Consider the following 27,419-nt stretch of genomic DNA (forward strand, 5'->3'; position numbering starts at 1 on the left):
GTCAATTTTCATTTTTTAGGTATTGCTTTTTTGGTAGGCAGTAACAAAGCCTTATGTAGGCATTTCAGATGATCTATCCCAGCTTGGTTACAATAATTTTTCCCTAATATTTCTGAGAAAATACTGTGCAGGCAATTTATAAAATCTGCTAACTTATTACATTCCCAAAAACATGGTCACCTTTACTTCTAGTTTCCCATCACATTTCCAGCATTTGCTGTTTACTTGAGGAAAAATCTTCCGAAATCTGCTTGGTGTATAAAAATGCATATGAAAACACTTCATGCAAAAATCCTGAACCATCTGGATTTTGTAACTTATGTGGGAGGCATACATATGTCCTCCTACTATTGCCTTTCCAGTGTTTTCCAACTTCACCTGATTGATTCTGTCATCAAACAGTATTTTATATGCTCTATTAATGATCCTTTTAACAGCAGTTTTTGTTTTTGGCTCAACTGCAAAGTGAACCAGAGTTGGTCTTTTCACTTAGCAGTGTTCTGTCCTGTTCTACTTGCTTTTGTACTCTGAGTTCCCAATAAGGAAACTGTAGCCTACAGGACAAACTTCTGTTTGGCCTTCTTATTTGCTCCCATTACTTTGGTTTGTTTGTTTTGCTAATTTTCTCCAGTAAATTCCACCTCCATTTTCTGTTTTCTATACCCTTTATTTATCCCTATTGGTAAAATCTTTCACCTTTTCTACATTGGCTTAGTTTTTAGAATACTTTATGCTACCGTACAAGTACAGTAATCTGGTGGTGGTGGTTTTCCGTAAGAACTTGTATCCAAAATCCTTTTGTTTTCTTGTTTCTAGTATGCCCCCCCACCCCCCCCCGGTCCATCATAATTTCTTTTCACTTTGTTTTATAACCTTCTGCCCGAGTTATGTATATGAACTTTAACTGCATAGATCCTAATGTATCCCTTCAAATCATGTAATCCTAAACCACTGTGTTCTATGGGGATAATCAGTTTATTCCTCATAACTGTTGTCTTCCTCTTCCAGAAAAATTCCTTCTTGTCTATTAGTTATTGACAACTTCACTTTAGTTGATATAAAAACTATATGGTTTATAAAACTAAAGGAACTAAATACGTTTTCATTGTTTCTTATCGATAATCAAAAATTTCCATCTTCGTAGCTTTAGTTTTATCTATAATTTAGCTTCTTTTCGGATATCCTTAGTTGTCAAAATAGAATAATTTTTTTAATCAATACACCGAAGTACTTCACCTTATGTCCTCATAGGTGTAGGTATTGCTGAACCAGTTCATGTGTGGGTACATGGTTTATCACTATAGGGTTTGTTTTATGTTCATTCATTTTATATCACGAAAAGATTTGAAGCCGTCTCAAAATGTTTTGCAAGACTGAAATGTCCTTTTCTGTATTCAAGTACAAAAGAAGTATCGTCTGAAAATAAAGTTAACTATTTGATGTTGTCCTCTTTATTCTCCCTCACTGATGGGTTATGGATCCAATTCTCGGAACTGACACTGCCACATTTTTCAGGCTTCAGATCCTAATCTCGAGCTCCTCCCTCTTTCCATAATGCAACACAGGACCTCCAAGTCCTCAGATCTTATTTGCCACCTAAGAAGCAAGATGGAAAGATTCTTTGTTCTCGAGCTTTCGTGTAGCTTATTCTTTCTAATTTCTCTAAATTTCTAGGCTAACCTTCCTTTATCCATTTTTATTGATTGGTCTTTTTTAGTTTCAGCTAGTTCATTGCTTGTTGCTTGTTATTTAGCTCTGTTGCAGCTTACAGTCTCATGGCATGCCTTTTCTTGTGTATTTTCACTACATGATAAAGTGTGAGAATCTTTGTTTTGTAAATTCTTTGGTCTGTTAGACTCAGCCAGTCGGGAGATTACTTGTCTATGTTTATAGTATCAGTGGTTTTTACCCATATCCATTCCATGTTTTCACTATGTGTTGGTAGTTTCTGTTAACAGTGGAGCGTTCCTGCCGCCACACTTACGTAGTCTGCTTTTATTTGCCTGCAAAGGTTTTTATACTTTACAGATACTGGAATTGTATGTTGTATACATCTCCTTTTTAAAAGAAGTTGAAAGAGTGCAGAATTTTTCCCACTCTTGGTGGGTGTAACCGCTCCCTTTTTAAAACATACAATCTGAGCATCTTTAGATATTGCTCTTGCAGGTTAAGACACTTGTTAGAGTATCCTTTTTCACAAGTACAAATGTCTGTTTTTATGATTTGCCTCAAAGTTGTCGGGAAGCCACAATTTTTTTTGTGCAATAATCAGATCATTATGAGGAGATGAACATCTGTGCTTTTTTGCAAGTCTCTGCACAGTTGATGGTTACGTTGCCAAGTCCAAGGTTGGAGGTATCCAAGTTTAAGGCAGGCTAGATTCTTTCGCATAAGTCCGACCACAATATGCAGAGTGATTATAACAGCTTATTATCTCCCCTTTTAAAAGAAAAAACAAAAAAAGTGAGGTCACGGGTCAGAGGTCTTGAATTCGTTACCTTATGCATGGCCTTGGTTTCCTGTGCTACTTTCGGGGAGGTGTGCAAGTAGACTAGAATAACGTACAGTTGTTTTCTGAATTTTTGTCTTTCAGGAGCTGTACGCTTACCCAAATCCTGTTATTCTGGCAGTCTTTCGCGTTTGAGGCGAGCACTATGAGTTTGAAAGGTATGAGTCTTGGTCCATATTGAATGCATATATATTAAATGTTCCCACTTTCAGTTGCAGGACATTGCAAGTGGATGGGAGGACCTTACTTGTCATACATCTTATTTTGTTTGTCTGTCGGAGCTGCTGGTTTTGGGTACTTGGTTTTCTACTTTAGAACCCTTTGTTTCTTACCGTTTCTTCCTGTTCTTTTGGGGTTAACTCCCTGTAGAGAGAGTAACAGCAATGACTAGCAAGCGTCTCTGATCCAGTCCTTTGGATTTGAGGTCACTAGAAACTCTGTTGGATCCCAGGATTCTATGCCTTCTCGTATCCGACAGTTTGGTCCTGGGGTGTTTTCCCCCTTTATCATTGGATCCTGGATGTTCATCGTGTTTCACTGCTGCAGTCATTACTCTTGGGTTATCCTGCTGGCAGGCTACCGTCAGTCGGCCAGAATTCCAAAGTCTAGGTCCGGCATCGGTTGCTGTCACCACTTCCCTGATATCAGTGCGCCAGGGGTATAAAAGATGCAGCCGACGCCATTTTCTTCAGTCTTTCTTGCCGCACGGTGCCCGAAGCAAAAGCAGTTCGCCGGTCGGCTGACTCCTGAGATTTTCGAATCCGAATTTCAGAACCGAAGTCTTCATTAAAGCTAAGTACCCCGTTGGGGAAACTTTTTTCTTGCTCCAGACCGATGTCAGAAAAAGTTAACAGTTGTATTTCTTGTGGGAAGCAAATACCTCATAAGGATTTTCACTCTTACTGTATTCCTTGTAAAAAGCAAGAGCAAAACGCCAACTGGATCCACGGAACAGTTCCTTTTATTAATACAACACTACTGAGCGCAAAAAAACTCTTTCACCCACTACCTCCGAGGGTTTCATCAGAGTTAATTAAAAGACTGGAGCAGTTACTTCTTATACACTACTATTAAAACACATAAGCCAATCACATCTTCCTACATCTTCTTCAATTTGCATTTATCAATTTACTCAATTAATTGAGTAATAAATTAGTCTACCTACCCCTTACATACATCACCAAACTTTTTATGTAGACTATGCTATTCATATTTAAGTAAACATGCAAAATTATAATATGAATGTAAACATCTTAATATGCCATGTGCAAATATGCATAGAAATAGGATATACAAGTAAAATTTTATGTGCAAAAACATTAAAAATATATTAAAATATGTTAAAAAGTTATTTTAAAAAATTTTTAAACAAATAGTTATGATGTACAAAAAAGCAATTTGTCTATGTATCTCAAAATATCACAAAACTATATAGATAAAAAATTCCTTTAAAAACATGTATTCTAATAAATGAGAAAAATTATTACTATGGATATATAACATTTATATAGGTGAATGTAAATCAAATATATATACAAAATCCTTAGCAGTTTCATACATGCATACTTAGAATATATCTACATGTAGGTTAAAGCATCTAAAAAACCTACATAATATATGATTTCATTTTTAAATAACTTGCAATAGATATATGTTCATTTAATCCTGGTTGTATACATGCATTTAGCCTCAACTGCCATAGGCATTCTTTTGTCTCCAACAATGTGTTCAAATCCCCTTCATTATTACAATTTATGTCTGGTACTCTATCTATAACAAAAAATAAAAACTTCTTAAAACATTTACATTTTGTACTGTGTATATATAGGGAACTAGTAACCTTCCTATTTTTGATGTCTCTATTGTGCTCTACAATTCTTTCCCTGAGTTTCCTTTTAGTTTTCCCTATGTAAAATGAGGAACATGACATGCATGTAGCTAAATATACAACTAATTTAGTGTTACAAATTACATTTCTTGGACATCTTAGTGTCCTATTGTAACCTTGCAGTATGACATATGGCCCGTCATTGATAAATCGACAACTTTTACAAAAGCCACACTTTCTCATTATGGAATTCTTGAATAAACTTTGACTTTCAAAATAGTTTTTCAAGTTCCTTCCTCTACTGAATACTATAGATGGCACATTCCCTATGTACTGTAAAATATCTGCTTGGTTAATAAAAACCTTTTCATAACATTCTTTGATAGTATTCGTAAAGTGGTTAATGTTGTTACTATAGGGGACTAAAAAAGCCCCTATCTTACCATCTTTGTTATATATGTTATCGTTTTTATTGAGGGTACCATGTATCAATAATGGCTTAAAAGTTTCTTTCCTTTTATTACTCACTTCGTACCTCAACCTTTCAACTAAATTTTTTGGGTATCCTCTTTCTAAAAACATGTTTCCCAGTTTTAATAACTCATTGGTAAATTCTAAGTCGTCACTTATTATTCTCAATAACCTTACCATTTGCCCTTTTACTAAATTTCTTTTTTGAAAATAAGGGTGACAGCTATCGAAATGTAAATAAGAGTTCGAAAAGGTTTTTTTACGGTGTATTGTAGAATTTAAATTGTCATCACCCTTGTAAATTTTCAAATCCAGATATTCACAACTCTCTTCTTCCATTTTATATGTGAATTTTAAAAATGTAGTGCTATCTTCCAAGTAATCCACAAAATCCTTGAATTCCTCTCTATTTCCTTTCCAAAATATTAATATATCATCAAGGAACCTCAAATATAAAACTATTTTAGACCAGTACAAACTTCCAAATATTTTTAGCTAACACCAGATTTGTATATACTGCATTGTTGATAGTATTCTCCTTCATGCTGGAAAAAAATGTTTTTCAATACCAGTTCCATCAAATCAACAAGAAGTTTTCGTTTAACTGTGTGAAAATTACCAAACACCTCCAAACTGTTCTCAAATAGTTCTAAACCCTCTGTCAAAGGGATTACCGAGAATAAGTTCACAATGTCTATTGTCACTAATTGAACTTCCTTCAAATCTTCATTTCTAAATTTGTGAAGCAATTCTAGGCAGTGCCATGAGTCCTTTAGGATGTGCTTAATACTAGCTACTATTTCCTTACAGTTTATATCCACATAATGAGCTATAGCCTCCATTTTAGATTGCTTTGCAGAGACTATAGGCCTGAAAGGGGGGTTAGAAACATTTTTGTGTATTTTGGGTATACCAAAAATTGATGGCGTCAAAGGATGTTCAACCAAAAGGTACTCATATTCTGCCTTAGTAATAAATCCTTCCAGCAATAAATCATATAATTGCCAATCAACTTTTGTGTATGCCTTAGTTATGTCATACCTAGCTACTCTCTTGTAGGTGGTCTCATCACTTAACATAATACTCATACTATTGTTATAATCCAGTTTAGTCATCAGGACCACCCCTCCCCCTTTGACTGGTTTCATGATTCTCATTTTGTCCGACATACTCAACTCATTTAGGCAAAACCTTTCTGCTTCAGTTAAATTGTCCTTACAGAAGTTCCTTTCCTTCCACATTGTTGGTTTACTGTATTCCTTGCCTAGGCCCTGATCGCAACGTTGCTATTTGTCAACGTTGTGCTAGATTTAACCAACGCACTATCAAGCGTCAGTTCGATTTTGCATTTCATTACTTTGGCCAAAGATTTAATTATATAATGCCATCGGATCAGCCGACAACCAGAGTTTACAAAAAACGCAAGGACAAGGAAAAGGATAGGCATCCGAGGTCCAAAACCGACTATGAAGCCTCTACTAGGCCAGTCACCGGTTCTCAGTGAGGTGCTTTCGCAGCCCCTGGCACCTGGAGCCACAGGCCGCTTCCGACTCCCACGTGGAGCCGACTGGGCCTCTGGATACTCAAGGTATTGAACACTCGGAAATCATTCCCTCAGATGGGTCCGGAGCCGCTGAGCAGGCATCGGCTTCTGAGGGTGTCTTCAGACCTATACAACTATATATTAAGCCATCTTCAGCTTCAAAGACTAAAGCAGCACTAAAGACAAAGAAACAAGTACGGCATTCTCCTACTTAGACTTCCATGCCTAAAAAACAGATGCTCAAAATGGTCGAAGACCTAATTACTTTGATCAGGAGCTCCCATCCCCCTCCTGATAAGAGGCCTAGGCAAGAGACAGAGTATGATTCTTCTGATCAGGTTTCTATTTCCTCTGATTCCTCTTCTGAACAGGATTACTGAGGATTATTCTTTTGGGGAAACCCTGCATACCATGAGGGAACATTTCAACTGGGAGAGCCAAGATTATTCTGAATCTAAAAAAAGTCTCAGAGACTTCCTGCTACTTCCTCAGCACAGACCCCTTGCTATTCCACCTGTTCTAGACATTGTAGATGATGTATTTTCAGAGTCCAGCCTGTCCCCAGACTCTTTTCCCCCTGCACCTGCTAAGCCAGACAGATACTACAGGGTCCCGGATTCTCATACATTCCTATATAAAAAACCCTCTGCTGACCCATAAACTATATCTCAGGGTCCCAAGGGGGTTAAAGCTTCCACTGCAAAAAACCCTGTCCCCTCTGATAGGGATTCCAGGGCTCTAGTTAGATGGGGAAAAAAAGTCTACACTTCTGCTACCCTAGCTGTAAGGGCTTTAAATTGTCAGTTTCATATGCTTAAATATCAGCAATATTTAATGTCACTGCTTAAACAGAAAATGTTGACAAATACTGAATGTTCAGAGAACAAGGAATTGCAGGATTTATTGCATATAACTGAACAAGTGGGAAAGCATACTTTGCAATGTCGTTATGATTCACTGGAGGCCTCTTGCAGGGCCGCTGTTACAGGTTCTGTTATTAGAAGGCATGCTTGGTTAAAGGAACAGACTCTGCCTGATCATGTTAAAGCAAAATTATTAGATGCACCATTACAGCGTGATACTTTGTTTGCAACTAAAGCAGAAGAGGTGTTGAAAAAAATGGAAGATAAAGCAAAATCCATGCAGACAATCAAGGATTTCCTACAGGTACAGCCACCCAGGTTTAGCAGGAACTGGCCTTCCAAAAATTGGTCCTTTCCGGTGTCAGACCACAAAAAGGCAGATACAGGCATTGCAGAGGCAGATCTCAGCCCCAAGGCTCATACAGGCCTAAACAACGGGGTGCTCCTACCTCCAAAAGCGGAGAAGACTAATCACAACCTTACAGGAAACAGTCTCAATGACTTTCCTCTACCAGATCCAAGCACTTTTCTTTTGGCAGCCCCCTTAGGGAAAAACTAGCACTTTTTTCATCAAATTGGCAAATGGTTACCCAAGACAAATGGGTCCTGAACATAGTGTCCCAAGGCTACAGGTTCCATTTTCACACTCTATCAAGGTCAAAAGGTATGCCAGACCTGCCACACAATCAATGGGCAGAGGCACAAAAACAAATTACAGCCCTCATGGACATGAGGGCCATTCAACGAGTACCACAACAAGAGCAGGGGCAAGGATTTTACTCCAGACTGTTCCTAGTACCCAGAAAGGACAAAACCTGGAGACCAATACTGAACCTGTATATACTAAATACGTTTCTGGAAGTTCCAAAATTCAAGATGTTGGCTCTACAGCAGCTACTGCCCATGTTGGGCAAGAAGGATTGTCGTAACTTTGGACCTAAAAGAGGCATACCTGCATGTCTCAGTCAGACAGTCTTACAGAAGATACCTCAGATTCATAGCTGGCTCAATGCATTACCAGTTCTCTGCACTGCCCTTTGGCTTATCTACTGCGCCCAGGGTCTTCACAAAATGCCTGGCACCAGTAATTGCATTTTGCAGACAATAAGGAATTAAAATATATCCCTACTTGGATGACTGCCTAATTCAAGCAGAGAACAAAGACATTCTTCTAAAGCATCTGGCATTTGTAAAAAGATTACTAATTGGCTTAGGCTACACAGTAAACGAAAAGAAATCAAAACTAGTGCCCTCTCAAGAGATGATATTCCTGGGTACAAGCTTAAATACAACTGCCCAGATGGCTTATCTCACGCCAGACAAACAAAAGCAACTGACTTCTTACTTCAAGAAATTGGCAACAAAAACCCACCTATCTGCAAGGAAAATCCTGCAGGCCTTTGGTTTCATGGCATCCTGCATTCTACTAATTCCATATGCCAGACTGCATATGAGGAAACTACAATGGTATCTAAAAAGTGTTTGGACTCAGCATTGCCACAGCCTGGAGATAGTAATTGCACTCATTCCCTGCCTGCAACAGGAGTTTCGATGGTGGGCAGAAGCCTGTCACCACAACAAGGGTCTGACATTCAGTTTACCCACAGCCGGACAGACACTGATTACGGATGCATCAGATTATGCCTGGGGAGCCCATATGGCAGGAAAATGTATTCAGCGCACATGGCCTGCAAACCAGATGCATCTTCACATCAGTCAAAAAGAGATGCTAGCTGTTCAAAATGCCCTGACAGCTTTCAAGGACCTGCTTCATCCAGGACAGCTACTGATAAAGACAAACAACACTACGGTCATGTGGTACATAAACAAGCAGGGAGATGCGCATTCTTACCCCCTCTGCATACAAGCAATGACCTTATGGGACACAGCATTGGCTTTTCATATTCACCTGCAAGCACAATTCCTGCCAGGAAAAACAAATACTCTGGCAGACGAACTAAGCAGAAACCTCATGGATCCCCACGAATGGAAACTGGATCCACAAGTCTTCAGCATGATAATAAGGAAATGGGGATGCCCAGACATAGATCTGTTTGCCTCCCCTCACAACTGCCAATTGCAGAGATTTTGCACAAGAATTTATCACACACAAATATGGAAAGCGGACGCCCTATCCTTCAGCAGGAAAAATCTAACGGTGTATGCTTTTCCCCCACTGCCTCTCCTTCCCAGGGTACTCCTAAAGGTCAGACAAGAGATGGCAAAAATGATACTGATTGCGACAGACTGGCCATGCCAGCACTGGTACCCAATCCTAAAGAGCTTGTCTCAAGGTCCAGCATGGATATTGCCTCAAACTTCTCACTTGCTGACCCAACAAAAAATCAGATCCTGCACAGCCAACTCAGGACCTTAAATCTGGCAGCATGGTGGATAATGTAACCATTCAGAACACTCCTCTTTCAAAAGCTGTTACGGATGTTATTTTGGAGGCCAGGAGGCCCAGCACCAGAAAATCTTATGCAGAAAAATGGAAGAGATTCTGTGCTTGGAACCAGGCACAAGGCATTGACACGTGTACCAAATATCCCTCAGATTTTACAACACCTAACTGAGATGCTGAACAAAGGCCTTTCCTTCTCATCAATTAAGATTCATGCCTCTGCCATTTCAGTCCATTACAATACGGAACCACTTATCTTTTCGCTTCCTTTAATAAGGCAGTACCTCAGAGAGGCCAAAAACATTAGGCCTCCAAGTAGAGCACCAATTCCGGCCTGGAACCTCAATTATGTTTTGGAAAAACTCACACTGCCTCCTTTTGAGCCAGCATCAACAGCAGATATAAAATTCTTATTCTGGAAAACAGCTCTGCTCCTAGCAATAACCTCTGCAAGGCGAGTCACGGAGTTACAAGCACTCATGGCTGTGGAACCTTTCATCATTTTTCATCCAGACAGGGTTTCTCTGAGGACAAACCCTACATTTATGCCTAAGGTGGTGTCCTGTGTGACCCTTAACCAAACCATTCACTTGCCAACCTTTAATCCTAATCCACAGAACAGGGTGAGAAAATTCTACATTCTTTGGACATACACAGGCAGTTACGATTCTACTTGGACAGAACTAAAGCTTTCAGAAAGACTGAGCAACTTTTGGTGTCATATGCTGCAAGATCACAAGGAAAGGCTATCTCAAAACAGACTATTTCAAAATGGATAGCCCATTGCATCAGTTTCTGCTATTTTCAACATGGCAAATCAGTGCCTAAGGGCATTAGGCCTCATTCCACCAGAGCAGCAGCCACTTCAGCAGCCTTCCTCAGAGGAGTACCAACCAAAGATATCTTAGAGGCTGCAACTTGGAGTTCAGTGCACACCTTCACAAAGCACTACCACTTACCTCTTTACTCTAAGTCCAGAGCAGGCTTTGCCACTGCAGTTCTGCAGGGCCTCATAGCCTCTCCTAATCCTATTTAGCCCAGCCACCCTTCCTCAGCTTTGGGATTCAACCCAAGAGTAATGACTGCAACAGTGAAACACGATGAACATAGTACAGTTGTGTACCTACCATAAATGTAGATGTTCGAGTGTATTCACTGTTGCAGTCCAGGTTACCCACCCACCATCCCCCGTTTCTTTGCTGGGACTTATCTGCACTTCTCTATCCTATGCAACCTATTTGGTGTATTTGCTTGTAAATGAAGAAAATGTTATTTTTGTGCATGCATTTTTATTGGCATATTTTGCAGCCTACCAGTTTGGGGGCACCTGACATCTGGGGCAAGAAAAACTGAAGAAAATTGCATCGGCTGCATCTTTTATACCCCTGGCGCACTGACGTCAGGGAAGAGGCGACAGCAACCGACGCCGGACCAAGACTTTGGAACTCAGGCCGACTGGGGAACTGCCTGACGGCAGGATAACCCAAGTGTAATGACTGCAGCAGTGTTTACACTTGAACATCTACATTTATGGTAGGTACACAGCTGTACTTTATGTGGATCTGACTGTCAGTGACTTTGCGTTGATCAGCCTCCTGGGATCGCACTGAGGTATAAACTCCTTCGGATCCAGGCTCCTCCCATCATGGAACCTGATTGATCCTAAGACTAGGACCCCCACCCCCCTGCAGAGAGAGGCACCTAATAACTAACAAGCGTCTCGGATCCAATCCTTTGGATCCGAGGTCACTAGAGCCTCCAGGTCCCATGCCTTCTTACATCCGACAGGTTGGGTCTGGGGTATTTCCACTTTTATTTTTGGATCCTGGGTCTGTGGATTCACCTGTTTGTGACACCGCTTGGATCAACCTCCTGGCTTCAGACTGATTATAGACTCCTTCGGATCCTGGTTCCTCCCACCATGGAACTCGATTGATCCGATCTGTTTCTCTTTCCCCTTCCTCTAATCTTAAGACTCTGATTGTATGGATATCGAGTGCCCATGGAGAACTCTTTAATATTTAGCTTTGTCTCTTTCCGATCTGGTACTATTGAGCTGTTGTTTTTCTTTGAATCCGACAGATTCATTATTTTGCTGCTTCTGTAGACCACTCTTGCAGTGCCTTTTAAACTTTGGATCCAGTCCGTTCACATACTGTCTGATTTCTGATCCTAGGATCCTACAACTGGACAGTCTCCAGTGAGACTTGTGCTTCTTTGGATCCTGAAATGTCATGAGGGACACATTTCTTCGGATCTGGGGCTTCCCTTGGATCTGATGGTTTCAGTATTTGTTGCTATCATTGGTCAAAACTCGCCTTCTGACAGGGATCCCCGTACATTTACTAATCCCCCGTTGAGACACTGCTGTTTTAACTGGATCTCTTTTGAATTCCTGCGGCTTCAGACCCGCAGCTACTATGGGGGATGCTTTCCTCAAATCTGAGGTTTTCGGTTCCCAGGGGTAGCACATCACCCATAGTGAGTGGACTGTTTTTGGATTCTGTCCATTCAGGTCCAGAGCTGTCATCCAGGTTTCCTTAGATCAAATCCATGGTTTATTTTTCCCCCAACCATTCAGTATTGACAGGAAACTGTAGTCTGCCCCATGGAGTTCTGTAACCTACAGCAGAGAAGGCTGCATTGCCAAATTCGGTTTAGCAAGTCATGTTGTGGATCCTACAAGGAAGTTAATGTTAGGGTGCATGGGCACTTAGACATCCTAGATGTACGCTGGGCGTGGATGCATTCCTAAAGGTGGATTGATGGTTGTCTAATTTATGACCATTGGTTTGTTGCCTTTTCTTTTACGTATATTACAGAGACATCCATTGGTATGGGATGGGTTGATGGCTGACTTATTATCCCTCTTTACATCTGGCAAATTCTTTGCCCTGTTTCATTCTTTCTGGTTTCCTTTTCTTGTTTGTAGGGATTTTAACATGCATGGAGTGCTTGACACCCTTTCTGTCAAAGCTCTGTGGAAGTGTTTCTGTCTCTGGCTTATTTCCATGACCAATGTTTAGTTGGTCTCTGAGGTGTGCACCTGGTCTTCTGCTGCAGCTTCCAAACTGGTCCACCATGAAGTTCATCCCCCCGGCTATATCTATATTCCTCTTTCCCCTGACATACCCCAAGCTGACTTCTCTACTGCTACATACTTCTTTTGTAATAAATACGGATGATCATGGTGCAATTCCATCCTGCCATTTTCGGCAAGGATGATTGAATATGCTCTGTACATTTATGGAACATATGCTGTTACACCATATTAAACACGCGCTCCATGACACTTGTGTGTTTTCAGCTGGGAACCTGTCACCTCCATATCAGAGCTCTGCTTATCAGATTTACTACAACTCCTCCGGGGTTTTCCATACACACGGCAGTAGTGACTGCTCACCTATGGTGCAGAGAGTTTCAGGTGTCTTCCATATCTGAACAATTACTGTCTTAAAGCTCCAACTGGGTATCAGCTCTCACATTCTGGGGATTAAAGCTCCAGATCCATGGGCTTTACTAAAAATCTGGCGATCGAATCTGGCCTTCTTTTTTTTTTGAATTTTAGTTCTTACTTGGATGTTACGAACCAAATAGCATCCTTGATTTCTATCCACATCATATCACTTAGAAATCAAAATGGCTCCCGCTGTCCTTTCCGCTCCCACCCAGCAAGATTATTTCTGCAAGCTTGTGCATCATCTTTACGAAATCCAGTAAGAGGATTACTGTCACGTGTTCTCCAGTAATTCGATCCTTGCATAATCTTAGCCTCTTAACTGCCATATTGCCATTCCCTTTCTTAAAGATTCCTGTACATATCCTTCTATGGGTTTTTTGCAGATTATTGGTTCGTTCCTTTAAGTCTCAGCTGGCTCATAAAATTCACCATATAAAATGCCAGTGTCATATGGGCTGTTGGATCTGGCTGGACTACCCCTCTACTAGTGTAGCCGTTTCTCTTCCTCTTCCTTAGCCACAATGACCACAGACACCTCCCACTGGGGGGAGGTCTTTTCAGGGAAAGTGAGATCATCTGATGTAGTCTTTCTTGGAAGCCAAGTGGCATTCCTTGTCCTAGGGGTGGGGAAATCCCTTTTTCCCTTTTCTTTTTTTTTTCTTTTTCCAACATTGCATGCCTTTCAGGATGCTGTCTCTCTATGGACCATTACAGTGCCTACTGACAGTAGGTCAGTAGTCTGGCATACTTTCTTACCAGAGGAATCTATTCCTTCTTTCAGTGCAAAGAGACCATGAGGGTCTAGGACTGGTCAATATTGTCTGATCATTTTCAAGTTGCTTTGCATTTGCTGGCATTTTCCAGCGCTCTAGCATGCAGACTCCGCCACTCCATTCTGGTTCCTCACATTTGGCTCCTCTACCTCTCGGCATCTGAAAATTTTATAATAGATTATGTGCCTTATTTGGGGTTCCCTTTCTATCGGCCACGGTGGCACAGCGGTTTGCATTGTTGCCTCACAGCAAGAGGTTTTTTGGTTCATTTCTCTGCTGGAGTTCTGTGCGGAGTCTGCATGTCTTCCCTGTGGCTGAGTGAGCTTTAAAGACATGCAGGTAGGTGTGTGTGCATGTGGGTGTGCCTACCGTGAAGGTTTGGCATCGGGCTGGCAACTCAGCACCATAAATATCCACTGCCAATCATTCTGCAGACTGGTGATCCGCTGTGGCGACCCCTAACCAGGAAAAGCCGAAAGCCTTTTTTTTAAATTTGGGGTTCCCCTTCTGGTATTTAAACTTGTTGAGTTACGGCACTACTCTCCTTTCAGTGGTAGTGTGACTATCTACCTACGCGTCCCTGTTCAAGTTTTTATGTAGCCTTCCACAAGGCCCCTCTTAGAAGGCATTTGGGAGTAAATGTGGAAGTTTCTCTGGTACTTGCCTTTTGGAGATCTTGGTGAGGGTTTTTTTCAGCTCAGATTTATTTATTTTATGTTCAGTTTGATGACCAGGGAGGTCCATTGGGCTCAAGGAGCCCATTTTAAGTGGAGGCCCAGGGAGAAAAGCTCCACAAAACATAGCAGACATAGTAACAATTAAACAATTAGTAAAAATTATGTAGTAAAACATAAGCACAGTAGAATATCAGCATAGTATGGTATACAGTGCATATTTACATGTAAATACAATTTGAGGTTGATAATACAGAGTCACCATTATACTGAGGTTTTAAATCTTCTGAGAATGCTATGAAAGAAACTTTTGTAAGAAAACAGTAAATATGATTGAACGCCTATTGGATAAGGTAGTTTATGTATATGTCTGTATTCATGTATTAGGCAGGATTAGGTAGGTAGAGTACAAGTGCATTTCCTGTTATTGGAGAGGTAGGAATGGAGCTGGGTTTTGAAGTGATCAAAGTTTTGAGAAATTCTTAGAGAGGGAGGAAGAAAGTTCCATTTTTTTTAGCTAAGGAAAAAAGACCCATTTCCACCTTGGAATCTGAGTTACTCTGTAGGGGCCTATCCAGAAACTTATTTAGCTAGCCTATCCTTCCAAATCGCCTTACATTATTTGTCTTTAAGATCAGGTATCTCCTGTACCAATTTGTTCTTCATACTTGGAGTAGCCAGGCTTTGTCCTATCCACACAATTGTCGGTCTTGTGCTCAGACTTTCTAGCAAGAACTCTAATGTTCTCCTCTTTCATTCGCACAGACCTGTACCAGCTTTTGGTCATATCTTACCCTCTGAGGTTGGACTATTTCCAGTAGTATTCTGATCAGTAACTTTCTGACTAGATGTAGCTCATTTGTGCTGGAAACTGTCTAGAGCTGTCTTGCCCCTCTAGAGTAATTCTGATAGATCTCCAGATACCTTATTTGTTTTTTTTTTCTTTCCCAATATTTCTGCTGTTGATGTCTCTGCTGCAGTCACTGTATTGTATCCAAGACTTGCCAGTTGTGACAACATTTGCCAGTGTTCATAGTCTCCAGGAGTAGACCATCCTTGGTTTGACAGTGCTCTTCCATATCCTTCCTTGAGGGCTTCCCAAGAGTTATGTAGCTGGGGACTCTACCCATCAGTGAGGGAGAATGACGAGGACAACATATTTAGGAGTTATGTACTTACCATAACTTGGTATATGTGTTGTCCTTCTTCATTCTTCCTCACCTTCCCTCCCCAGCCATCCCCTGGCCTTACATTTCTGGAAGGATATTGGGGACTACAGGAGCCTTTGTTTCCTAGTTTTTTTTAGTCTTAATTCTTTCCTTTCTGTCCTGTTTTTGTAAATCAGTAGATGTAGGCAGCAAACTTGATCTGAGTACTTGGAGGTGCTGTATTGCATTATGGGAAGAGGGAGGTGCTTGAAATTAGGATCTGAAGTCTGGAAAACGTGGCAGAGTTGGATCCAAGGATTGGATCTGTAACCCATCAGTGAGGAAGAATGAAGGAAAACATATATACCACATTATATAATACATACGTCCTAATTTCTTGATAAGCATACCAGTTACACCTTTGAATTTCTGAATTCTTTATTTCCTTTCCTAATTGTCTTAAATACCAAGCAAATAAAAAAGATGTGAGAGGGCATCCCTGCCTGTTGCCTCTGTTCAAATACAGCTTGTTGGAGAAAAATTCTCACACCATAATTCTTCCCTCTGACCCATCATATAGCCTTCTTATTAACCATGTTATTCTATCAAGAAATACTGCAGGACTTCCAAGATGGCTGCGAGCTGAGTGACCGCTTAATTTCAGCTGTCCCAGTCTGAGTCTGTGAAACTCAAAAAAGAGAGCCACTGAGCTTGTCTTTTTGGTAAATTTCAATAACTGGTTAGTAAGCATACTGCCTGGAAGACAAGAAAGAAATTCAGAGAGCCTGAAAGAAAATCATTCACAAAAGGTACAGAGAAAACACGGGAAAAATTCTTCAGCTGTTTAGCAGAAAACAATGCAAGCTCTGGCTTTGGTGCAAGACATAGAGAAAAACCTAAGTCATATGTAGTCAGAGCTGATTAAAATTAATGAAACACTGAAGGAGTATATCAACTCAAATGACAAAAGGCTGAAAAATAGAAGTTTAAACAGCTATTCAGATGAGGTGACAAAAACTGCACAAATTAGAAGTTGAAGTGAAGAAAAGAATGGCAGAGTATGAGACTGCTCAAGACGAGATGCTTCAAAAAATAATAGAATTAGAGGCAGAACACATAGGGAGAACCTGACATTTTTTGCTGTACCAGAGAAGCTGGAAGGAGCAGACACTACTAATTTTATGAAAGCACAAATAAGCCACTAGACTGGTATTCCACAGCAGGAGCTTTAAATTGAAAGGGCACATTGTGTGTGTGGTCCAGACCTGGCCATAAGAAAGCAACTTAGACCATTAATAGCAAAGATGCAATCTTACCAGCAGAAAGAGTTGTTCCTGAAAAAAAAAAAAAACTGCGGCAGAAGGATAAAGTACAAAAAAAATTAGACAGAGCAGTATTTCTGAAAATGATTACTCACTGTACACCAGGCAGAAGATTAGTAAAAGTTTCCACAAAGTAAAAACTCATGGAATGTTGATATGCAGGCATGAGATTCAGCTGTGTCCAGCTATTTTCAGCATAGTCTTTCCTGGATAGTCAAAATCCTTTTTTTTTGTTGCAAAACATGCTAAGAAGGAAATAAGAAAAGTTTGTCCAACAAAAAGTGAGCAGTCAAACAGAAGGAAATTCTGCTGCTTTTTCTTCTGGTAATAAAGCCCATAGAGAGAGACTGTGCCAGTGAAACATTTTCCAGTGGTTCAAAGGAAAATGCTTGAAGGACAAAAAAAAAAAAGCCAAAAAAGAATTAACTAGGAGTATGTTGGAAGTAAAGCAGAGACTGGATTTGGGAGATGGAGATGAACAGGAAGAAAACCAGCAATTCGGAAACTAATGCTTTGTAATCCCACACTTATTTGTCAATTATATTTGTGAAACATGACAAAAGAAGACTGGAAATACTGGAAATGTTCATCGTATTTCACTGTTGCAGTCATTACAATTGGGTTATCCTGCTGGCAGGCTACCCGCAGTCGGCCCGAGTTCCAAAGTCTAGGCCCGGCGTTGGTTGCTGTTGCCTCCTCCTTGATGTCAGTGCGCCAGGGGTATGAAAGATGCAGCCGACGCCATTTTCTTCAGTCTTTCTTGCCGCGCGGTGCCCAAAGCAAAAGCAGTTTGCAAGTGCTGGTCGGCCGACTCCTGAAATTTTCAAATTCGAATTTCAGATCATTAAAACTAAGTATCCCGTTGGGGAAACTTTTTTCTTGCTCCAGACCATTGTCAGAAAAAGTTAATAACTGTATTTCTTGTGGGAAGCAACCACGACGTTGCTAGTTGTCGGATTTGTGCTGGATTTAACCAACGCGCTATTAAGCATCGGTACGATTTTGCATTTCATTACTTTAGCAGAAGATTCAATTATATAATGCCGTTGGATCAGCTGACTACTGGAGTTTATAAAAAGTGCAAAGAAAAAGAAAAGGACAGGCATCCAAGGTCCAAAACAGATGACGAGGCTTCCGCTAGGCCTATCGCCGGTTCTCACTGAGGTGCTTTCGCAGCCCCTGACGCCCGCTACCTCAGAGCCACAGGCCGCTTCCGACTCCCACGTGGAGCTGACTAGGCCACTGGAAACTCAAGGTATTGGACACTCGGAAAATATTCCCTCAGATGGGTCCGGAGCCACTGAGCAGGCATCGGCTTCTGAGGATGTTTTCAGGCCTACAAAGTTATATGTGAAACCAACTTCATCTTCAAAGGCAAAGACTAAAGCTACTCTAAAGACAAAGAAACAAGTACAGCATTCTCCTGGACAGGCCACCATGCCTAAAAGACAGATGCTTAAAATGGCCGAAGACCTAATTACTTTGATCAGGGGTTCCCATCCCCCTCCTGATAAGAGGCCTAGACAAGAGATAGAATATGAATCTTCAGATCAGGTTTCCATTTCCTCTGATTCCTGTTCTGAACAGGAATATTCTCTTCCTCCCTATGAGGATTATGATGCTGAAGAATCTATCCCTTCAGCCTCTCCTCCTGAGGATTATTCTTTTGGGGAGACCCTGCATACTATGAGGGAGCATTTCCACTGGGAGAGCGAAGATTACTCAGAATCCAAGAAAAAGCTGAGGGACTTCCTTTTATTACCTCAGCACAGGCCCCTTGCTATCCCTCCTGTTTTAGACATTGTAGATGATGTATTTTCAGAGTCCGGCCTGTCTCCTAACTCTTTACCACCAGCTCCTGTTAAGCCAGACAGATACTACAGGGTTCCTGATTCACATAAATTTCTTTATAAAAACCCTGCTGCTGACCCAGAAACTATCTCTCAGGGTCCCAAAGGGGTCAAGGCTTCCACTGCAAAAAACCCTATCCCCTCTGATAGGGATTCAAGGGCCCTGGACAGATGGGAGAAAAAGATTTATACTTCTGCTACCTTGGCTGTAAGAGCTTTAAATTGCCAGTTTCATATGCTTAAATATCAGCAATATCTTATGTCACTGCTTAAACAGAAAATGTTGACAAATACAGAATGTGCAGAAAACAAAGAAATGCAGGATTTATTGCATGCAGCTGAAGAAGTGGGAAAGCATACTTTGCAATGTGGTTTTGATTCTCTAGAGGCCTCCTGCAGGGCCGCTGTTACAGGTTCTGTCATTAGGAGGCATGCTTGGGTAAAAGAACAAAATCTGCCTGATCATGTTAAAGCAAAACTATTAGATGCTCCATTACAGCATGATGCCTTGTTTGGTGTTAAAGCAGAAGAGGTGTTTAAGAAAATGGAGGACAAAGCTAAGTCTGTGCAAACAGTGAAGGATTTCTGGAAGGTACAGCCTCCCAGATTTAGCAGGAACTGGCCTACAAAGAATTGGTCCTTTCCAGTGTCAGACAGGCCACAAAGAGGCAGATACAGACGCCCCAGAGGCAGATCACAACCCCAAGGCTCATACAGGCCTAAACAGTGGGGTGCTTCTACCTTCAAAAGTGGAGAGGAAAAATCACAGCCATACAGGAAACAGTCTCAATGACATTCTCCTGCCAGCACCAAGCACTTATCTTCTGGCAGCCCCTTTGGGGGGAAAAGTAGCGCATGATCACCGAGGACAAATGGGTCTTAAATATCGTATCACAAGGCTACAGGTTCCACTTTCACACCCTGCCAAGGCCAAACGGTATGTCAGACCTAACACGCAATCAATGGGCAGAGGCACAAAAACAAATTTCATCTCTCATGGACATAAGAGCCATTCAGCGAGTACCACAGCAAGAGCAGGAACTAGGATTCTACTCAAGGCTATTCTTGGTGCCCAGAAAGGACAAAGCCTGGAGACCAATACTGGACCTGTCTATCTTAAATACATTCCTGGATATTCCAAAATTCAAAATGTTAACTCTGCAGCAGCTTCTGCCCATGCTGGGCAAGAAGGCTTGGCTTGTGACTTTAGACCTAAAAGAGGCATACCTGCATGTCCCAATCAGACAATCATGCAGGAGATACCTCAGATTTATAGCTGGCTCAATGCACTACCAATTCTCTGAACTGCCCTTTGGGTTATCTACTGCACCCAGGGTCTTCACAAAATGCCTGGCACCAGTAATTGCATTTTGCAGACAGAGGAATACAAATATATCCTTACTTGGACGACTGCCTTATTCAAGCAGAGAACAAGGACATTCTACTACAGCATCTGGCATTTGTAAAGATATTTCTAACAGGCCTAGGGTACACAGTCAACGAAAAGAAATCAAAACTAGTACCCTCTCAAGAGATAATATTCCTGGGTGCAAGCTTAAATACAACTGCCCAGATGGCTTATCTCACGCCAGACAAACAACGACAACTGACTACCTATTTCAACCTGTTAGCAACAAAGGCCCAGTTATCTGCAAGAAAAATTCTGCAGGCTTTGGGCTTCATGGCATCCTGCATTCTACTAATTCCATATGCGAGACTGCATATGAGGAAACTTCAGTGGTACCTAAAAAGTGTTTGGACTCAACATTGCCACAGTCTGGAAACAATTATTACCCTCATTCCCTGCCTGCAACAGGAGTTTCGATGGTGGGCGAAGGCTTGTCACCAGAACAAGGGGCAAACATTCACTTTACCCTCAGCCAGGCAAACCTCAACAACGGATGCATCAGATTATGCCTGGGGGGCCCACATGGCAGGAAGATGTATTCAAGGCACATGGTACGCAAACCAAACGCATCTACATATCAATCAAAAAGAGATGCTAGCTATTCAGAATGCCCCGACAGCCTTCAAGGACCTACTTCATCTGGGACAACTACTGATAAAGACAGACAACACCATGGTCATGCAGTATATAAACAAGCAGGGAGGCAGTCATTCGTGTACCCCCTTTGCAGACTAGCCATGACTTTGTGGGACATAGCATTGACTTACCAAGTACATCTGCAGGCACAATTTCTGCCAGGAAAGATAAGTACTCTGGCAGACGAACTAAGCAGAAACCTCATGGATCCCCACGAGTGGAAATTGGATCCACAAGTTTTCAGCATGATAACAAAGAAATGGGGATGCCCAGAGGTAGATCCATTTGCCTCTCCTCACAACTACCAACTAAAAAGATTCTGCACAAGGACTTATCACAGACAAGCATGGAAAGTGGACGCCCTGTCTTTCAGCTGGAAAAACTTAGCAGTATAGGCCTTTCCTCCACTGCCTCTCCTCCCCAAGGTACTCCTAAACGTCAGACAAGAGAAGCCAAAAATTATACTGATTGCCCCAGACTGGCCCCGCCAGTACTGGTATCCAATTCTAAGGAACTTGTCTCAATGCCCAGCTTGGACCTTGTCTCAAATACCTCTTCTACTATTCCAACAAGACAATCAGATCCTGCACAGCCAGCTAAAGACCTTAAATCTGGCAGCATGGCGGATAATGTAGTCATACAAAACGCGCCTCTCACTAAAGCTGTGATGGATGTCATTTTGGAGGCCAGAAGACCTAGTACCAGAAAATCTTGTGCTGGAAAATGGAAGAGATTCTGTGTTTGGAACCAGGCACAAGGAATTGACACAGCTGTACCAAATATTCCTCAGGTTTTGCAATACTTAACTGAGATGCTGGACAAAGGCCTATCCTTTTCATCAATTAAAATTCATGCCTCTGCCATTTTGGCCCATTACAATACGGAGCCACCAATCTTTTCTCATCCTTTGTTAAGGCAGTACCTCAGAGGAGCCAAAAACTTAAGGCCTCCAAGGAGATCACCAATACCTGCATGGGACCTCAATTATGTCTTGGAACAACTCACCCTGCCTCCTTTTGAGCCAGCCACTACAGCTGATATAAAGTTTTTATCTTGGAAAACAGCTCTGCTCCTAGCAATAACTTCTGCAAGACGAGTGTCAGAGCTACAGGCACTCATGGCTGCGGAACCTTTTATAATTTTTTACCCGACAGGGTTTGTCTGAGGACAAGCCTGACATTCGTGCCTAAGGTAGTGTCCAGTGTGGCCCTTAACCAAACTATTCATCTGCCTACATTCTATCCAAACCCAGAGAATAAGGGGGAGAGAATTCTGCATTATTTGGACATGCACAAACATCTACGCTTCTACTTGAACAGAACCAAAGCTTTCAGAAAAACAGAGCAACTACTAGTGGCATATGCTGCAGGATCACAAGGAAAGGTTATTTCAAAGCAGACTATTTCTAAATGGATAGGCCACTGCATTCGGTTCTGCTATTCACAACATGGCACGCCAGTGCCTAAGGGCATTAGGCCATTTTCAACCAGAGCAGCAGCCACTTGCAGCCTTCCTCAGGGGAATACCAACCAAAGACACTTTAGAGGCTGCTACCTGGAGTTCAGTGCACACCTTTACAAAGCACTATAGTTTACCACTCTACTCTAAATCCAGGGCAGATTTTGCCACTGCAGTTCTGCAGGGCCTCATAGCCACTCCTAATGCTATAATAGCTCCAGCCTCCCAACCATAGCTTTGGGATTCAACCCAAGTGTAATGACTGCAACAGTGAAACACGAAGAACATAGTACAGTTGTGTACACTTACCATAAATGTAGATGTTTGAGTGCATTCACTGTTGCAGTCCAGGTTACCCACCCACCATCCCCCATTTCTTTGCTGGACGTTATCTGCACTTCTCTAATCTATACAACCTATGTGGTGTATTTGCTTGTAGATGAAGGTATAATATATTTTGGTGCATGCTTGTTTTATTGGCATATCTTTTAGCCTACCCTTTTGGGGGTACCTGACATCTGGGGCAAGAAAAACTGAAGAAAATGGTGTCGGCTGCATCTTTTATACTCCTGACGCTCTGACGTCAGGGAAGAGGCGACAGCAACCGACGCCAGACCTAGACTTTGGAATTCAGGCCGACTGAGGGTAGCCTGCCAGCAGGATAACACAAGTATAATGATTGCAACAGTGAATACACTCAAACATCTACATTTATGGTAAGTGTACACAACTGTACTTTTTCCTCTAGCAGATAAATGAGGGCTTGTAGGAAAAGCAACTATCTGGTTCTCATGTTTCCATGGAGACAATCTGATAAGGGCAATAAAAACAGAATACTGTCTTTCAATGGCTAAGATATGATGTTTTTAAAGCATTCAAGTCTTTCTAATCTGGGAGAGGAATAAATGTAAGACAGAAAAGATAGCACTAAGTGAAAGTAGAAGCACAGATAGACCTTCCTTATTGGGTAATCCAAGTCTCGGAGTGTGGTTGTCAGTCTGGGACAGTTCTTGAAGATGAACATAGTTTTGTTTGTTAGTATTACTTTTAGGTTCTAGGGGTATTTTGTGTGTGTGTGTGTGTGTGTGTTGTTTTTTTTTTTCTCCTGGTCTGAGGATTTCCAGTAAAACAAAAGGTTTTGTAAAATGTGTTTTGTTTAAATGGGTATGACAAACATCTATAAAAGCTCCATCTGCCAAACACAAGTGTATGCATGTAACACTGAAGCTGAAACTAGACATTAAAAAAATGTTACAACAGGTGGGAATAGTAAACTTCTCAACATCATGATGTTTTCATTATTATTTTTAAATGTGAATTATCTCACAGATGTATGCAAAATAGACTAGTGAACTGTGTTAAAAATTGCCGAGTACAAACAACTGTGGTACAGGAGACGCATTTGGAAAGAACTGAGCATGTAAATTTGATAAAGAAAGAATTTCAGGATGGTTAAGAGGAATATCTAGGACAAAGGAAAAAGGGAGTAATTATATCAATTGCAAGAGGAGGTGCAATAGTGATAGAGGAAAAAAGATAATGGTAGATTTATAGTAAAAGGGGGCTACTGGCAACGGAGGAGGATTACACTGGCGTGCGTGTATTTATATTCCACTTTAAACTGCTATAATAGAGCTTAAGAAGAGCCAGGTTTCGAGAAGAAAAATAATGCGAGTTCTAACCACGATGATGTATTCAAAAAAATCACTTAAGAATCTCAAACACCAGAATAAAATCCAAATACGATTTATTGAAGTACAAAAAGGATGAGCGCTTTCACGTGGTATGAACTACGCTTCATCAGATAACATTCAGTAAATTTCTGTGCATTTAAATACTCATATGCGCGGGAAAACTTTTCCAAATTAAAACAATTAATCAATTAAAATAATATTATCATGCAATTTAATTCATGGTTATACGTTATATACTACTTAAAGAAACACTACTCTGGTTTCAAAAATGCATATATGAACAATAAGCAATAGGATAGGCAACAGAATAAACAAACGATTACATTGATCTGTTATTAATATTATATAGTCAAACTTCCTAGTAGATGATTAATGACTAGAATGCAATATTAAAATTATATAAGTATGCATTAAACTTAAATGTATTTATTTAAATGTTACTGGATATTGTTCTATGCTATATGTATATATATATATATATATATATATATATAAAGTATGTAAAATTTATATACATAAAAACACACAAAATAAGTGTGTAACTTGTAAACTATGTAATAACACCTGCATTATGAATATGTATAATAATAAATTTTATAATACCTAGATATGGTCATATATAAATTTAGTCTGTAAATAAATATTAATATGATGGCAATATAAATATTAACAAATGTGAATGTAAACATAAATAAATTTAATAAAGTATGTTTTTAATAAATTATATTAATTTAATTACATTGTGTATATATACATATAATTAAATTAATCATATAGAATATATAATGTATCTAAATATGGATGATAAATGACATATTTGGAACAAATCAATTCATAATTGTATTATAAAAATAACATAAGCATATCTGTATTGATGTTTAAAAATGCTGTGAAAAGTGCTACTTTCTACCTACTAAAATTGGCTTAATAGACAAATAATTATTAATGCCTGGAGGGAGATGTGCACTGAGTTTTAAAATCCAATTTAGTTCAGCCAGTGCCAAATCATTTTCTGGATCTCCTCCTCTTTTATTATGTTGTACTATTTATAACACTCTAAAGCAGAAACTGTGAGTGGGATAATCTAACATATGTTTCGCTAATGCATTTGTTTCATTGCCCTTGCGAATGTCATATAGGTGGTTGTAAATCCTATCCTGTAACCTTCTTTTTGTCAAGCCCACATAAAAGGCTTGACAAACCGTGCAGTTAGCAAGATAAACAAGGTTGCGTGTGTTACAGTTAGCATAAAATTTAGGAACAAAATTAAAATCAATATTAGGATGCTTATATAGCTGTATGTTGGTAATATAACTGCATCTGTTGCATTGTTGACATGCAAAAGTGCCCAGAGTCAGTGGTCTAGGAATATCTAATGATCATTGCATAAAATTTGTTTGAGATTCTTGCTATTTCTATATAAAAATCTAGGTTTATTGCCTACAATTTGTTTAATATGTGCATCCATAATAAGAACATTCCAATTATTGTGAATTATTTGTTGTACTTTATTAATGTCACTGGTATATTTCATGGTATAACTAATCATATTATTTACATTATTTGATCTATTAAAGGTTCTATAGTTAATGTTTTCATTGGATGAGACAACATAATCCATGTATGAGGGATCCCTGTCGCCCAAGATATTTTTTCTTATATTTCTTACCATATTTGGTTCATATCCTCTGCTTATAAGTAAAGTTTCCATAAAATTCGCTTCCTTTAATAAATCCTCAGGCTCTGTACAGAGTCTAGAAATTCTTATAAACTGGCTTTTTACTATACCATAAAAGGTACGTCTGGGATGCATACTATCGAATGCTAGAATAGCATTTTTCCATACTGGTTTCCTATATAATGATGGAATAATAGTACCTTTTTCTGTTATTTTTAGAGTGACATCTAGAAAATGTATTTCAGTAAATGAACTTTCCTTTGTGAACCTAAGAAAAGTGGTTGTAGTTTCTAGGTACTTCAAGAACTGATCAAAAGATTGTAAGGTGCCTTCCCAGATAATAAGTATATCGTCTACAAATCGTTTGTAGAACTTACCGATCTAAACATCTCATTATTAAACAAATACATTTTCTCCCACCAAAGTACCACTAGGTTGGCGTATGTATTAGCACAGGGGGTGCCCATGGCCACCCCCCATTGTTGTAAATAGCATATATCACCAAATGAAAAAACATTATTAGAGAGTACCAATTCAAGTAGCTGACATACCAAAATGATTCTATCATTGGTGAAAGATGTTTCCTTAACCAATAATTCTCGAATAAATTGTATACCTATATCATTTGGTATGGATGTAAATAGATTTCTTACATCTAGTGTAATAAGTAGATTTTCATGCTGTGCGTTTCCTAACACTAGGGTACTTAGGCTTTCTAGTAAATCATAAGTGTCCCTTAAAATAGATGGAAACTGGTTCACAATCAGTCTTAAAGTACTTTCTAGAAAAATGGAGATATGGGAGGTTACCCAATTCCCTCCTGATACAATAGGTCTCATTGGGGTAGGGTAAACATTTTTGTGTATTTTCGGTATTCCTTTGATTAAAGGTGTAGTGGGATGCTGTATCAAGTACTCAAAAATTTCTAAACTAATTTGGCGGCAAATCAAAAGGTCATAAAGGTTATCAGTTACTGCACGTATAATCTTAGGTTCATAGGTTCATAGGTTCATACTAGGCTATCTGCCCGAGGGCATTTGCAAGCCTAGTAGCATCGCTTTTGTGGGCTTACGCCACCCCCTGTAGTGTGGGAACTATACCCATTTTTGCTGTGCCTCTGTCAGAGCAGTGACACTGAGGTAATCCATCTCCCATCCATTGGTCAATTTCTCTTCTCTTGAACCAAGGCCGTGCTCTGCCTCACATGTACCGGGATTTTGTTCCACAGCATAGGGAGTCTTTGGGTGATGAATCTATCCCTCTTAGTTACATCATTTTGAGTTATTCGTCTATAGGTATCTTCATCCGATAGCATGTTAAACATGTTGATTACATATTCTGATGTGTTCAATAATACTACTCCCCCCCCCCCCCATCTGCTGGTTTCACAGTGATGTCATGATTATGTATTAGATTATGTAGAGACTCAGACTCCAAATGTGTTGGGTTATAAAATCTTCCTTTCTTATCAGTCTTAGAAAAGAGTCTATAGTAATCACATTCGCATAGTTTAAGAAAGCATTCTATTTGTAAAGGCATTGCTGGTGTAAAAGTGCTCTTACATTTAAATTGCGATAATTGTGAATGAACATTAAGAGCATCAGTAGTTACAGAAAAGAGTAATTTTAAACTCAATTGTCGACAAAAGAGTCTCAAATCTATAAGGGTTTCATTTAATGTTGCCGGTGTAGCTGGAATAA

At 40.1% G+C, this 27,419-nt stretch overlaps 1 protein-coding gene across 2 annotated transcripts in view; it reads left to right on the forward strand.

Annotated features, from left to right (window-relative positions):
* APPBP2 (amyloid beta precursor protein binding protein 2) overlaps positions 1-27,419 on the forward strand; it is a 1,023,983-nt gene that overhangs the window by 286,791 nt on the left and 709,773 nt on the right. The window contains exon 2 of one of the 2 annotated variants that reach the window (XM_044054556.1): positions 2,594-2,667. The exons of the other annotated variant lie outside the window; for it this stretch is intronic. The gene's annotated coding sequence lies outside the window, so the exon portion shown is untranslated. The remainder of the gene's footprint in view (positions 1-2,593; positions 2,668-27,419) is intronic. 2 annotated transcript variants of the gene reach the window in all.

Source organism: Protopterus annectens, chromosome 13.part0, assembly GCF_019279795.1.
Source record: "Protopterus annectens isolate FY-2018-M chromosome 13.part0, PAN1.0, whole genome shotgun sequence".
Taxonomy (NCBI): Eukaryota; Metazoa; Chordata; order Ceratodontiformes; family Protopteridae; genus Protopterus; species Protopterus annectens.